This window comes from Amblyraja radiata, chromosome 7 (genome assembly GCF_010909765.2).
Source record: "Amblyraja radiata isolate CabotCenter1 chromosome 7, sAmbRad1.1.pri, whole genome shotgun sequence".
Taxonomy (NCBI): domain Eukaryota; kingdom Metazoa; phylum Chordata; class Chondrichthyes; order Rajiformes; family Rajidae; genus Amblyraja; species Amblyraja radiata.
The window spans coordinates 27,075,586-27,092,382 of NC_045962.1; the positions used below are offsets into that span (position 1 = coordinate 27,075,586).

At 41.4% G+C, this 16,797-nt stretch overlaps 1 pseudogene; it reads left to right on the plus strand.

Moving 5' to 3' along the window:
* The window catches only part of LOC116974878, a 193,607-nt pseudogene that overhangs the window by 72,031 nt on the left and 104,779 nt on the right, over positions 1 to 16,797 (plus strand).

A 16,797-nucleotide genomic window follows, 5' to 3' on the forward strand; every position in this document is an offset into this window, starting at 1 on the left:
AAATTGGCCGTAGACCTCCGAGACAGGATTGTGTCGAGACACAGATCTGGGGAAGGGCATAAAACAATTTCTGCAGCATCGCAGGTCCCGAAGAGCACTGTGGCCTCCGTCATTTTTAAATGGAAGAACTTTGGAACCATAGAACTGGCCGCCTGGCCAAACTGAGCAATCAGGGGAGAAGGGCCTTGGACAGAGAGGTGACAAAGAACCCGATGGTTACTTTGACAGAGCTCCAGAGTTCCTCTGTAACATAGAAACATAGAAACATAGAAATTAGGTGCAGGAGTAGGCCATTCGGCCCTTTGAGCCTGCACCGCCATTCAATATGATCATGGCTGATCATCCAACTCAGTATCCTGTACCTGCCTTCTCTCCATACCCCCTGATCCCTTTAGCCACAAGGGCCACATCTAATTCCCTCTTAAATATAGCCAATGAACTGGCCTCAACTACCTTCTGTGGCAGAGAATTCCACAGATTCACCACTCTCTGTGTGAAAAATATTTTTCTCATCTCGGTCCTAAAAGATTTCCCCCTTATCCTTAAACTGTGACCCCTTGTTCTGGACTTCCCCAACATCGGGAACAATCTTCCTGCATCTAGCCTGTCCAATCCCTTAAGAATTTTGTAAGTTTCTATAAGATCCCCCCTCAATCTTCTAAATTCTAGCGAGTACAAGCCAAGTCTATCCAGTCTTTCTTCATATGAAAGTCCTGACATCCCAGGAATCAGTCTGGTGAACCTTCTCTGTACTCCTTCTATGGCAAGAATGTCTTTTCTCAGATTAGGAGACCAAAACTGTACGCAATACTCCAGGTGTGGTCTCACCAAGACCCTGTACAACTGCAGTAGAACCTCCCTGCTCCTATACTCAAATTCCTTTGCTATGAATGCTAACATACCATTCGCTTTCTTCACTGCCAGCTGCACCTGCATGCCTACTTTCAATGACTGGTGTACCATGACACCCAGGTCTCGTTGCATCTCCCCTTTTCCTAATCGGCCACCATTCAGATAATAGTCTACTTTCCTGTTTTTGCCACCAAAGTGGATAACCTCACATTTATCCACATTATACTGCATCTGCCATGCATTTGCCCACTCACCCAGCCTATCCAAGTCACCTTGCAGCCTCCTAGCATCCTCCTCACAGCTAACACTGCCCCCCAGCTTCGTGTCATCCGCAAACTTGGAGATGTTGCATTCAATTCACTCATCCAAATCATTAATATATTTTGTAAATAGCTGGGGTCCCAGCACTGAGCCTTGCGGTACCCCACTAGTCACTGCCTGCCATTGTGAAAAGGACCCGTTTACTCCTACTCTTTGCTTCCTATCTGCCAACCAGTTCTCTATCCACATCAATACTGAACCCCCAATACCGTGTGCTTTAAGTTTGTATACTAATCTCTTATGTGGGACCTTGTCAAAAGCCTTCTGAAAGTCCAGATATAACACATCCACTGGTTCTCCCTTATCCACTCTACTAGTTACATCCTCGAAAAATTCTATAAGATTAGTCAGACATGATTTACCTTTCAAAAATCCATGCTGACTTTGCCCAATGATTTCACCACTTTCCAAATGTGCTGCTATCCCATCTTTAATAACTGACTAGCAGTTTCCCCACTACCGATGTTGGACTAACTGGTCTGTAATTCCCCGTTTTCTCTCTCCCTCCCTTTTTAAAAAGTGGGGTTACATTAACTACCCTCCAATCTACATTAACTACCCTCCAATCCTCAGGAACTACTCCAGGAAAGACTGGATAGACTCGGTTTGTACTCGCTAGAATTTAGAAGATTGAGGGGGGATCTTATAGAAACTTACAAAATTCTTAAGGGGTTGGACAGGCTAGATGCAGGAAGATTGTTGGGGAAGTCCAGAACAAGGGGTCACAGTTTAAGGATAAGGGGGAAATCTTTTAGGACCGAGATGAGGAAAACGTTTTTCACACAGAGAGTGGTGAATCTCTGGAATTCTCTGCCGCAGGAGGTCAGTTCATTGGCTATATTTAAGAGGGAGTTAGATGTGGCCCTTGTGGCTAAAGGGATCAGGGGGTATGGAGAGAAGGCAGGTACAGGATACTGAGTTGGATGATCAGCCATGATCATATCGAATGGCGGTGCAGGCTCGAAGGGCCGAATGGCCTACTCCTGCACCTATTTTCTATGTTTCTATGTTTCTATGTAATCTAAAGAGTTTTGAAAAATTATCACTAATGGATCCACTATTTCTGCGGCTACTTCCTTAAGTACTCTGGGATGCAGCCTATCTGGCCCTCGGGATTTATCGGCCTTTAATCCATTCAATTTACCTAACACCACTTCCCGGCTAACCTGGATTTCACTCAGTTCCTCCATCTCATTTGACCCCCGGTCCCGTGCTATTTCCGGCAGATTATTTATGTCTTCCTTAGTGAAGACAGAACCAAAGTAGTTATTCAATTGGTCTGCCATGTCTTTGTTCCCCATGATCAATTCGCCTGTCTCTGACTGCAAGGGACCTACATTTGTTTTAACTAATCTTTTTCTCTTCACATATCTATAAAAACTTTTGCAGTCAGTATTTATGTTCCCTGCCAGTTTTCTTTCATAACCTATTTTCCCTTTCCTAATTAAGCCCTTTGTCCTCCTCTGCTGGACTCTGAATTTCTCCCAGTCCTCTGGTAGGCTGCTTTTTCTGGCTAATTTGTATGCTTCATCTTTTGTTTTGATACTATCCCTGATTTCCCTTGTTATCCACGGATGCATACCTTCCCTGATTTATTTTTTTGCCAAACTGGGATGAACAATTGTTGTAGTTCATCCATGCAGTCTTTAAATGCCTTCCATTGCATATCCACCATCAACCCTTTAAGAATCAATTGCCAGTCTATCTTGGCCAATTCACGTCTCATACCCTCAAAGTTACCTTTCTTTAAGTTCAGGACCCTTGTTTCTGAATTAACAATGTCACTCTCCATCCTAATGAAGAACTCAACCATATTATGGTCACGCTTGCCCAAGGGGCCACGCACAACAAGACTGCTAACTAATCCTTCCTCATTACTCAATACCCAACTAGAATAGCCTGCTCTCTCGTTGGTTCCTCTACATGTTGGTTTAGAAAACTATCCCGCATACATTCCAAGAAATCCTCTTCCTCAGCACCCTTGCCAATTTGATTAACCCAATCTGTATGTTGGTCCCCCACCTGTTAAGATGCAATCCGTCCCTTTTGTACAGTTCCCCCTTACTCCAAAACAGATCCCAGTGATCTAAGAATCTAAATCCCTGCCCCGTGTACCATTTCCTCAGCCACACATTCAGGTCCCATATCTCCCTGTTCCTGCTCTCGCCAGCACGAGGAACTGGAATCAAACTGGAGATAACAACCCTGGAGGTCCTGCTTTTCAGCATTTTTCCGAGCTCTCTAGAGTCACGCTGCAGAATATTCATCCCCTTCTTTCCGACATCGTTTGTGCCGTCATGCACTACCACTTCCGGCTGTTCACCTTTGCCCTTGAGGATTTTCTGTACTCTGTCCGTGACATCCTGGATCCTGGCACCAGGAAGGCAGCACACCATCCTCGAATCCCGTCTGTTGCTGCAGAAACCCCTGTCCGTACCTCTCACAATGGAGTCTCCCACTACAATGGCGTTGCCTGACGTTGGCCTCTTTGGTTTTGGCTCAACAGCCCTATTCGCATCACAAGCCAGTCCGCCGCTCAGTGTAATAACGTCTTCTGTCCCGACAGCTTCTAAGTGGGTGAACCTGTTCACAAGAGGTACAACACCCGGGGACGTTTGCATTCCATGCTTCCCTCCATTTCTCACCGTCACCCACCTTCTCTCTTCCAGTACCTTAGGTGTAACAATCTTACTGTAGGACTTGTCGAGGAACGACTCAGTTCCTCGGACGAACCTGAGGCTAACTTTGAGGAGATGCGAAAGGATTTAAAAGGAGTAAATTGGGACAGTTTGTTTTATGGGAAAGATGTGGAAGAGAAATGGAGTACATTTAAAGGTGAAATTTTAAGAGTACAGAATCTTTATGTCCCTGTTCGGTTGAAAGGAAATCGTAAAAATTGTAAAGAGCCATGGTTTTCAAGGGAAATTGGACACTTAGTTCGGAAAAAGAGGGAGATCTACAATAGTTATAGGCAGCATGGAGTAAATTAGGTGCTTGAGGAGTATAAAGAATGTAAAAAGAATCTTAAGAAAGAAATTAGAAAAGCTAAAAGAAGATATGAGGTTGCTTTGGCAAGTAAGGTAAAAGTAAATCCGAAGGGTTTCTACCGCTATATTAATAGCAAAAGGATAACGAGGGATAAAATTGGTCCATTAGAGAGTCAGAGTGGCCAACTATCTGCAGAGCCAAAAGAGATGGGGGAGATATTGAACAGTTTCTTTTCTTCGGTATTTACCAAGGAGAAGGATATTGAATTATGTGAGGTAAGGGAAACAAGTAGAGTAGCTATGGAAACTATGAGGATCAAAGAAGAGGAAGTACTGACACTTTTGAGAAATATAAAAGTGGATAAGTCTCCAGGTCCGGACAGGATATTCCCTAGGACATTGAGGGAAGTTAGTGTAGAAATAGCAGGGGCTATGGCAGAAATATTTCAAATGTCATTAGAAACGGGAATAGTGCCGGAGGATTGGCGTACTGCGCATGTTGTTCCATTGTTTAAAAAGGGGTCTAAGAGTAAACCTAGCAATTACAGACCTGTTAGTTTGACGTCAGTGGTGGGCAAATTAATGGAAAGAATACTTAGAGATAATATATATAAGCATCTGGATAAACAGGGTCTGATTAGGAACAGTCAACATGGATTTGTGCCTGGAAGGTCATGTTTAACTAATCTTCTTGAATTTTTTGAAGATGTTACTCGGGAAATTGATGATGGTAAAGCAGTGGATGTTGTGTATATGGACTTCAGTAAGGCCTTTGACAAGGTTCCTCATGGAAGGTTGATTAAGAAGGTTCAATGGTTGGGTATTAATGGTGGAGTAGCAAGATGGATTCAACAGTGGCTGAATGGGAGATGCCAGAGAGTAATGGTGGATGGTTGTTTGTCAGGTTGGAGGCCAGTGACGAGTGGGGTGCCACAGGGATCTGTGTTGGGTCCACTGTTGTTTGTCATGTACATCAATGATCTGGACGATGGTGTGGTAAATTGGATTAGTAAGTATGCAGATGATACTAAGATAGGTGGGGTTGCGGGTAATGAAGTAGAGTTTCAAAGTCTACAGAGAGATTTATGCCAGTTGGAAGAGTGGGCTGAAAGATGGCAGATGGAGTTTAATGCTGATAAGTGTGAGGTGCTACATCTTGGCAGGACAAATCAAAATAGGACGTACATGGTAAATGGTAGGGAATTGAAGAATGTAGGTGAACAGAGGGATCTGGGAATAACTGTGCACAGTTCCCTGAAAGTGGAATCTCATGTAGATAGGGTGGTAAAGAAAGCTTTTGGTGTGCTGGCCTTTATAAATCAGAGCATTGAGTATAGAAGTTGGGATGTAATGTTAAAATTGTACAAGGCATTGGTGAGGCCAATTCTGGAGTATGGTGTACAATTTTGGTCGCCTAATTATAGGAAGGATGTCAACAAAATAGAGAGAGTACAGAGGAGATTTACTAGAATGTTGCCTGGGTTTCAGCAACTAAGTTACAGAGAAAGGTTGAACAAGTTAGGGCTTTATTCTTTGGAGCGCAGAAGGTTAAGGGGGGACTTGATAGAGGTTTTCAAAATGATGAGAGGGATAGACAGAGTTGACGTGGAAAAGCTTTTCCCACTGAGAGTAGGGAAGATTCAAACAAGGGGACATGACTTGAGAATTAAGGGACTGAAGTTTAGGGGTAACATGAGGGGGAACTTCTTTACTCAGAGAGTGGTAGCTGTGTGGAATGAGCTTCCAGTGAAGGTGGTGGAGGCAGGTTCGTTTTTATCATTTAAAAATAAATTGGATAGTTATATGGATGGGAAAGGAATGGAGGGTTATGGTCTGAGCGCAGGTATATGGGACTAGGGGAGATTATGTGTTCGGCACGGACTAGAAGGGTCGAGATGGCCTGTTTCCGTGCTGTAATTGTTATATGGTTATATGGTTATATATGGTCATCCACTTGCTTCTCCAGTTCCCCAACACGGTCCTTCAGGAGCTGTACCTGGATGCACTTCTCAAATTTGTAGCAGCCAGAGGCACCAGCAGTGTCCTTGACCTCCCACATACTGCAAGCATCACACTGAATCAGCATGCCTGACATCTCCTTCTTTCGTCTCTCCCTCTCCAGTGTTTTGCGTAGCCTCCTCTCCTCAGCCTCCCCGCCGAAGACTGTAGAGATGGGTGAACCTTCCAGAAGGAGAACTATATCTGCAGCACTTCACCAATCAAGCCTTTATGGTAGAGTGGCCTGACGGAAGCCACTCCTCAGTAAAAGGCACATGACAGCTCATTTGGAGTTTGCCAAAAGGCACTTAAAGGACTCTCAGACCATGAGAAACAAGATTGTCTGGTCTGATGAAACCAAGATTGAACTCTTTGGCCTGAATGCCAAGCGCCATGTCTGGAGGAAACCAGGCACCGCTCAACACCTGGCCAATACCATACCTACGGTGAAGCATGGTGGTGGCAGCATCATGCTGTGGGGATGTTTTTCAGCGGCAGGAACTGGGAGACGAGTCAGGATTTAGGGAAAGATGAATGGAGCAAAGTACAGAGAGATCCTTGATGAAAACCTGCTCCAAAGCGTTCTGGACCTCAGACTGGGGCGGAGGTTCACCTTCCAACAGGACAACGACCGTAAGCACACAGCCAAGCCAACACAGGAGTGGCTTCATGACAAATTTGTGAATGTCCTTGAGTGGCCCAGCCGGAGCCCGGACTGGAACCCGATCGAACATCTCTGGAGGGCCTTGAAAATAGCTGTGCATCGACGCTCGCCATCCAACCTGACAGAGCTCAAGAGGATCTGCAGAGAAGAATGGGAGAAATTACCCAAATACAGGTGTGCCAAGCTTGTAGCGTCATACCCAAGAAGACTTGATGCTGTAATTATTGCCAAAGGTGCCTCAACAAAGTACTGAGTAAAGGACTGAATACTTATGTATATGTGATATTTCAATTATTACATTTTACTTTGCATTATGGAATAAATCAATTGCATTATGTTCACTTCGCATTATGGGAACATGGGTTAAGAGTCAAGAGTGTTCTATTGTCATACTAGACTAAGTGAGACCCGTTGGGTCCCATGTTCACACGGGAGGGCTGGTCCCCCAACGCAATATACCACTTCTCCACCAATTCCAATATTGGTGGCCAGTGGGGAGCGGGGGCTTTCTGGATTGCTAGTATGGGTGTTGTGGGCCAAAGGGACTAGTTTCCAGAGGGCTAGTATGGACATTGTGGGCCGAATGGATTATTTGGCTGGCAGCTCAGTCACTCAGACCTGGTGGGCTGGCAGCTCGGTCGCTCAGGCCTGGTAGGCTGGCAGCTCAGTCACTCAGGCCTGGTGGGCTGGCAGCTCAGTCACTCAGGGCTGGTGGGCTGGCAGCTCAGAAACTGACAGAAATTCTGCCCAAAATAGGTGAGAGACTGTCAGAGAGAGAGAAGGGGGAGAGGGGGGGGGGGGGGGAGAATAAATTTTAGACATTTTTTATCTATTTCTGCAGATCACAGCAATGAAGGAGGAAAGTCTATCCTGGCCTGGATGTCACAGGGAGCCAATGAAGGGAGGGAGAAAAATACTGGGTTGAGGTTTAATACTTGCAGGAGGAATACTTCCTGATGGACCGAAGGGACTCCTCCTGGGCCTGATGGGTTGAAGGTTCTTTAAAAAAAAATCTGAGTGAAATCTCAGTGAAAGGCACTTTTTCTGGACTTTTCCTGGCCTGGCACGGGTCTTTTGGGCCAAAATGCTCTTCCTGGGCTGATACGGGCATTTTGGGCAAAAGGGACTGGTTTCTCAGATAAGAGGGGCCTTGTGGGCCAAAATGAGTGGTTTCAGGCAGACCAAACAACTCATTTCGTTTCATTTCCATTTCAAATGTCAAGCACAGGACAGGCCAAACAACTCATTTCATTTCATTGCATTTCATTTCCATTGCCATTGCCATTTCAGTTTCAAGCACGGGGCAGGCCAAACAACTCATCTCATTTCATTTCATTTCATTTCCATTGCCATTTTAGTTTTAAGCACAGGGCAGTCCAAACAACTAATCTCATTTTCATTTCATTTTCAATCCCATTTCAGTTTCAAGCACAGGGCAGGCCAAACAACATCTCATTTTCATTTCATTTCCATTGCCATTTCAGTTTCAAGTGCCGGGCAGGCCAAACAACTCATCTCATTTTCATTTCATTTCATTCGCCATTACAGCTTCAAGCACAGGGCAGGCCAAACAACTCATCTCATTTTCATTTCATTTCATTTCCATTGCCATTATAGTTTCAAGCACAGGGCAGGCCAAACAACTCATCTCATTTTCATTTCATTTCCAGTGCCATTTCAGTTTCAAGCACAGGGCAGGCCAAACAATCTTCCAGAATGACTGACTCGCGTCCAGGCATCCGGGGTTTTATAGTCTTGCCATCCCCGGAAGGGGTGTTACCTTCATCATGGTGACTGACAGGCAAGAGGACCAATCAGCTGACTCAAGATTTTTTAAACATTCATAACTCTTTTATTTATGGAGGAGGACTGTGAGTAAGATGGCCAAAAATCATAGCGATACATATTCTAAAATCAATATACAGCACAGAGTCTCTTCATGGTGATTAGTATGGTATACTTCAGAAACGTCACAAAGTGCTAGAGTAACTCAGCGGGTCATGCAGCATCTCTGGAAATCATGGATAGGTGATGTTGTGGGTCAGGAAGAAGGGTCCTGACACGAAACATTACCTGTCCACTTTCTCCAGCCTCCTTCCCAATCCGCAGTCTTGGAAGACTTGGTGGCCCACTTTTCCTATTCTAGGTTCTTATTTTGATTTAATCTTTTGAATTTAATAACCTTCCAATAATGTAATATAGAAAGATGAATTGTAGCTTTTCTTTTACTAGCCAATTGATTATGGAGTCAAATTTAGTAGATGGTGGACCAAAGAGATGAGAACCGTTAAATTCCCATCACAAGGGACAGTCTTTGATTATTATATTGACTCTGATGCCGTGGATTGTCACCTCGTCATGGTGGAGAAGCTTGCGTGGACCTGAGATCCTGAGAGCGATGCCATCTGTAGCTGTGCTCCTGGTAGGGCCACCAATGGCGGTAAGCTCGAGGGGGAGGTCTCTGACAAAGAGCATTCCAACCAAGGCCTCAATGGTGGAACAGGCAGAGGATGATGGCTGACCTTAGTGGAGCGGATGAAGGCTGCAGCAGAAAAGGGTCTCCGGTCGTCTTGGACTCCATGCCACTGGATCCTGACCCAGATCTGTCAAGGACCGTGGGGTGGCTGTCTGTGCACCAGTCTCCCCACGTTAAATAAAGTCACGCACAGGCGTCCTCCATATAGGGGTTAGCACCCTGGAGACACCCATGGTCAGCCACAACCGAAGGGGGCGTAAGAAGATAAGATGCCAAAAGATTCACTCCATGGACCGAACAGGTACCAAGTTTTGAAATGGAACCAGATGCCCCTCTACAGGTAGGATAACTCAGAACAGGTTTAATAGCATCCTTAGAAACCAAAATACATTCATACATAATAGAATTACTTATTATTTCAAACAAGAAATAAGTGGTACATAACCATCTTTCATCCAACCCAAATGTCATCAAATTAGACATTGCTTTAATGTGTTTGGATTCAGAATTCAGTAGAACAAAGTGCAGATAGTTTAAAAATTCAAGGTTGATAGTGACTAGAACTGGCATTGATATGGCTCTTTCAAATCCCTGTTGTATATTTAAATTTTAATGCTTCCATCGTTGGTTCGTAAGTGTGAATTAACAGCCTTGATCTTTCTCTTTAGTTACTTTTCTGAGAAAGGACTCGAATTTAATTCAACACTGTAGATTTAGTGCTTTTCTATATTCCACCAGGCAGAATCAATAATGTGACTGAAGTGAAGAAGATAAAAATTTATGGTATCTTGCAATTTAATGGTTGAAAAGATGCAATTTGAGAGATCATAAATTGTGAAGGAGTTTATGCTTCATTGCCTCTGATTCACTGCTTGCTGTTAGAACTTGATTTGTGACTGTCCATGATGTGTGATTAATGATGTGATCAATGCTTACCTCTGTGCAAGACTTCATTGCTAATGCTCTTCATTAGAATAAATAAAAGATGGTAATTTAAAAAAAAACTTTGAAACATATAATGTAAAATAGCAGTTTTTGCTTTGGAGGATTTGCTGTCTTAAGTACTGCCTTCAGTATGCCCATATGCATTGCACTAAAAATTAGTTTTATTTTTTGAACATTACAGAAACTATTGTTGCTTCTACTAACCTTCATAATTATAATTACAGTGATGACAAGGAATGTAGAAAGGACAATGTTAGTGGTAGGATCTATCCAATAACTTTGACGGTACTGTAGCCAAACAAAGATAAATAATGTAATTTGCAGCAGCTTTAAACTAGCTTATGACGGATGTAAATTATTAGATAAACTTTGCAGAAAGCTATATTTTTTGCCTAATCAGCCCTGGTATTATTGACAGAAGCATCACTGAACACAATTTTTCACAATTTTGTCTTTTTGTTTTGTGAATTCTACTTATTTTCAAATTTACTACATAGAACTTTCTTGCGTAAAATGTAATTTGAAGACAATTTTCAAATGATATTCTGCACAATTTAAGATCAAGGCTACCCATCTCCATTATATAGAAAATGTTAATTGATTGATATTTAATACCATTTTGATTCCTAACAAAAGCATTGCAACTTACTCATGCATTTAAAATGTGTGTCTGAATTCAGTAAAATCAACAGCAGTAGTGCTTAGAAAGTTTTCTGATATTCTTTTGGTATTATGTATATCTTTTTCAAAGTTTTTGTTTAGAAAAGTACTAATAAAAGACCCTCTTACAAATTCCTGTTCATGTTTCTTGGAGTGTACTGTTGTAATACTTTTTAAAAAACTGGTTATTTTATCCTAAATTTCACCAAAAATGTAATTTATAATGGATAAATAGATCTGGCAATTCTTGCCTATAGGTTTGTGCATTGAAGATACATTGAAGGTTTGCACATAACCTCGGCAGACAATCTATTTGAGTATTGAAGAAAGACTGTGTTGTACGATGTGCTGTCTTTTGTGAAGGGCATTAAATTGAGACCTTGTCAGCTCGTTCCAGGTGCACATAAGATCTAATACCTCCCAATTCTAATAAAAATTAGAGAATTTTCCCAGTATCCATCAACAACACTAATCAATTAAAATATCTGGGGTATCTAATTAATTTGCTTTATTTTTTGCATTTTGATTGGACTGCTTGTAACAAAGATCTTCAAATCAAAAGTAGCACTGGTACAGCCTGAAAGTAAGAAACATGTTTTATAGATTATTTCCGAGTAAGCAGGGAACATATACAGTTGTAAGAACTATTTTAACCATTTGTTCTTTATGACAAGATCATCACTATTGCATTTCGGATGTGATTTTTTATTTTTATATAAATACGATGTACTCGTCCATCCTCAAGAAACTGTTGGTCTGAAATATCTCATTGATTTACTTGTGGAGAAAGGAAAAGCAGTGATGTTGGTTGGGAATGCAGGCATAGGAAAGAATATTCTCGTGTCAAAGGAACTTTCAAAACTAACTGAAAACTATATCGTAATTAAAGGTCCTTTTAACATCAGCCATGCTCCAGCATAAGAACTTCCTCGTTGGTTCAATGTTAATTCTACAAATTAATTAATATTATAAAATTTAATCTCTGTTTCTGTTCAACTATCGATTTAAGTTATTTAATTGTAACAAAACACACAGAGTTAAGATCAGTTAATACTAGCTTTTCCTGAAATTTCTAAAATTAAACTCTTACTTTCTGGCTAAAATTTGCATTCCTGGGTAGCATATGGAGGCATATGCAGTTTTGTCATTTCTGATATGCATGATTGATTCCAGCGAATCTGTGTGAATAGGTGTCCATCTGCCAGTTTATTCAGTGTATTTGGGACAGGTCACTGCAACTGCCCATCTTATTCTGCATGGAAACTTCGTAGGGGAGTAATTTTTGATTGGCAGTTGCATTTGTAGTGAAAATGTGGGTCAGACTTGTAAGTAGGGTTCTAACAAAGCTGCTTTGTAGTTCTCTTGATTGACAATTGTGGCCAGGGTGGGGTTTTTTTCCCCAGATGTAGTGTCACATTGGTTTGCTTGCCTGCCTGCCTCTATCATTCTTCAAGCAGAGAAGATGAGTTTGATTCGATATGTTGGATAGATAGTAGTCAATGAATCACACATATGATTCTAGTTTTGAAAAATAGTTCAAAATAATTAAATATATTGATTTTTGATGTAAATACCATGGTAGATTGTAAATCTACAATGTTCATTGTAAAATAAGGCATCTGTTAATTTTTATTACGTCTAAGTCTGATAATCTTCAATTTGCCAATCAAATCTCCAGTTAATTGATGACTAGAGTCGTAGTCTACCTTTAAAGAGCATTATCTCTAATCTGCTTGAGCCGAACTCTTGAGCTGATACTATTTTACCTTAACTTCACTTTCAACATCAACAAAAAGATGCAAATCAATTGTTATGAGGCGTTATACAAATTGGCATTTGTCTAACTGTTGTATGTAGGTCTGACCCACGTCTTCATCATCAAGGATTCCATCATGGATCAAATATCAAGGATTTTTATCCCACCATGCTTTAAGCTCCCAGAAGCTTTGAAAATTGAATGCAGCAGTCAGCTATTAAATGACTTGCCTCTTCTACACATTTCAGTCATAAGTGTAATTGACCAACAGTTACATATACCCCCATTTGAGGTACAAACGGACTGTAATCATTACAGATTTTAGAACTCGAAGAACTAATCTTGATTCTATGTATTTTATGTTTGTATATGCCAACATGAAATTCTCATTCATAAGTACAGTGCTGTCCTTTGAATGGTAATGTAATTTGATGAATGTGGTACATGTATTACTTTGGTAGAAAAATATTTGTAAACTGCTATTACATTCTCTAAACTACCAATCCTACTGCTTCATATTGGGAATGGTAACACATGAATGTTAACACATGCCTTTAGACACGATTGTCTTTACAATAAAAAGGACGAGGTGCCATTGTCTGATTCATGGAAAAAGTAATTAAACTCCTGTTTTTACTTATGGTATATAGTGATTGCACGTACAGTCCTTTATTCCTTTTGATTTGGCTCAGTTCTAATCGTTTGACCGTGGCTGTAACGAAGAGTTATTGTGACATACACAGCTCACTTACTGGAAGAAGCTTGCACACAAATCCCAGCAGAGACTGGGATTCGTAGCAGACTGCATCTGTATATAATCTTCAAAGGCTAATTGAAAATTTTAATTATTCAACATATAAAGATATCAGAAAAATGTGCATTTGATAAATGCTAAAAAAATGTTTCCATAATTGCATTGTTTTTATAATGATCCTTATTATGTTGTGTACGCTGAAAAGTTTGATACAATATGATACGATAGACCTTTATTTATCCCAGGTGGGAAATTGATCTGCCAAGTCAAAAAACACAAATACATTAAACAAAGTTCCCCAAGTTTACTCACTCTAAAGAAATCAGTGTCATGCATTATTTTCATTGACACAGGATCTTGAGAAATCTCCGGAAAAGAAGACTGGAAGAAATTATGTTCCAGAAGGAACAAATAGGCTGATTTATTTTATTGATGATCTTAATATGCCTGAAGTGGATGCCTATGGTACGGTCCAACTGCATACTCTAATCCGGCAACATCTAGATTATAACCACTGGTACGTTTTGTCTGTCAATATACGTATATTTTTTTTCATGAAGCTGATAGCTGTGTAAAGGAACAATCATAGTTTTACTTTTTTTAAAGTTGGTAATTGAAAAAGGACATCTTTCAATAAAATTACCTTCCTCAAACGGAGGTCCACATACCCTTCCGACTATTACTCTTCTCCATTGCTCTATATTATTGCATTAAATGGGCTCACCTTTGATTGCATGCACTTCCTTGAGATAAACTGTGTCGCTATGAACACCTGTACTAGTCCAAGAAATGTCTGCATCATTGTGGGGTATGTAGAACGTTCTTTGTTTCACTCTATTCATGTTTTTTTCTATTATCACTATTTACATTCTAAATCTCTGTATGATCTACACAATTTCATAAATTCTTCTATAAATTTCCATTCTTCCTTCACCTTTATACGGACCGTCTCTTCCATTTCCTGCCTTGACTTTTCTAAATCTTTATTTTAAGAGGATTGGCTAGTGTTCAACTATAAACCTACAAATTCCCATAGCTATCTTGAATGTACTTTGGGTAGGAAGGAACTGCAGATGCTAGTTTAAATTGAAGATAGACATAAAATGCTAGAGTAACTCAGTGGGAAAGGCAGCATCTTTCAAGAGAAGGAATGGTTGATGTTTCATTGTGTGAAGATTTTATATCGACCCGAAACGTCACCCATTCCTTCTATCCAGTAATGCTGCCTGTCCCACTGAGTTACTTCAGCATGATAGACGGCAGCCTTGGAAGCCTTACCCCATTACTCAAACCTCACGTCAAAAACCTTAGCGTGATATTTGACTCAACATTGAAATTTGACAAACAAGTCAATGCCGTGGTAAAAGCTAGCTTCTTCCCACTTCGGACAATAGCTAAAATAAAACAATTCCTCCAGTTTGATGATCTTGAAAAGATGATCCACGCATTAATCTCCTCCCGCCTAGATTACTGCAACTCCCTTTACACTGGCATCAGTCAATCTTTCCTGTCCCGCCTGCAACTGGCCCGAAACGCCGCAGCTAGTCTCCTGACGGGCACCCGAAAAAGGGACCACATCACCCCGGTTCTGGCCTCTCTCCACTGGCTCCCTGTGCGGTTCCAAATAAATTTCAAGATCCTTCGTTATGTTTACAAAGCCCTTAACGGGCTTGCTCCCACCTACATCAAAAGTCTGCTTACCCACCACACCACCTCCAGGTCCCTCAGGTCGGCCGACTTGGGGTCACTGAACATCCCGCGTTCTAGGCATAAGCTCAGGGACGACCGCGCCGTTGCGGATGCAGCTCCTAGGCTGTGGAACAGCATCCCTCTTCCTATCAGAACTGCCTCCTCCATTGACTCTTTTAAGTCGAGACTTAAAACTCATCTTTACTCTCAAGCCCTTCTTGACGTCCTCTGAGTGAGGGCTATATGTATGTATTTATGTATGTACTTAATCTATGAACCAATGTTGTATAACGTTAGTACCTCCACCAATGTGAAGCACTTTGGTCAACAAGAGTTGTTTTTTAAATGTGCTATAGAAATAAAAGTGACTTGACTTGACTTTGTGTCTACCTTGAATATACTTTCCCCATCCAGCTTCCTGTAAAAGTCAATTATTTCATTTTCTTAACAGATTTTGTTCATTGATCATTGAACATGACTCCAATTTCCCCCGTCACTTGAATTCTCCATCCCATGTTGGCTCTGACCTTATACCTGTATCCTGATCCAGTGAATTAAACATTAACAACTGCTCCCCCCCCCTCTTAAACTTTAGACATGGCATATTGTAATGTTCTGGACTTAGCAACTGCTAATAATAAGCATTACAGTATCTTTACTAATCTCGGCTAACATTTACTTTCCCTGCTTCCATCTGTGCTATTTTCAGGCTGTTATTTTGTTTCTTGTACAATTACCATCTTCTTTCACCTTGTATTATTATCTCTCCTTGTCGGATAATTTCTCCTGCAACTCGTTCCTTCACAGATCTTAGATTAGTTTCGTTTATTAATGTCACATGTGCCGAGATACAGTGAAAAGCTTTTGTTTGTGTGCAGAGAAAATCTATACATGAATGCAATCAAGACATCCACAGTGTACAGTCAAAGGATGAAGGATACAACATTTAGTGCAAGATGCTGCACTTCCATGTTTCTATGCATCTCAAAACATTGCGATTGCATCATTTAATTTGGATGGCACAGTGACACAGCTGGCAGAAGTGCTGCTATGTAGCGCCAGAGACCCAAGTTCGATCCTGACCTCAACTGCTGCCTGTGTGGAGTTTGCACATTCTCCCTGTGACTGCATGGATTTCCTTAGGGTGCTCCGGTTTCCTCTCGCATCCCAAAGATGTGTGGGTTTGTAGGTTAATTGGTCTCTAGTGTGTAGGAAGTGTATGTGCAAGTGGGGCACAGAACTAGTGTGAACGGGTGATCAGTGGTCGGCATAGGCTTGGTGGGGCGAAGGCCGCTGTTTCCATTTTGAATCTTTTCGATCTATTCAATTAATCCACCTTTTCTATAGTTTCTTGATTGCTTCTACCTAATCTGTTAAGTATTTCCAACACTTTCTGTTATTAACCCAGATTTTGCAGATTATTTTTAGCTGCTCGTATTGCATGCAGGACATATGAAACACAAATACCACTGATAACATTGCGTTGGTTGGTCTGTCTAACCAAATATAGCATCCTCACCCAGTCTAATTCCCCTCACTGTAAGATTGTAATTCTAATCAGTTGGCTACAATAGGCTACAATAGGCTGGCCACTTAACTCCTCCACCTAACATGAGACTCCCAAACCAGGCATGAATTCTCTCAGTAGAAGAGATCACAAGGTGTACAGAGGAAATGAGTCGAGGGTGTTCTCAA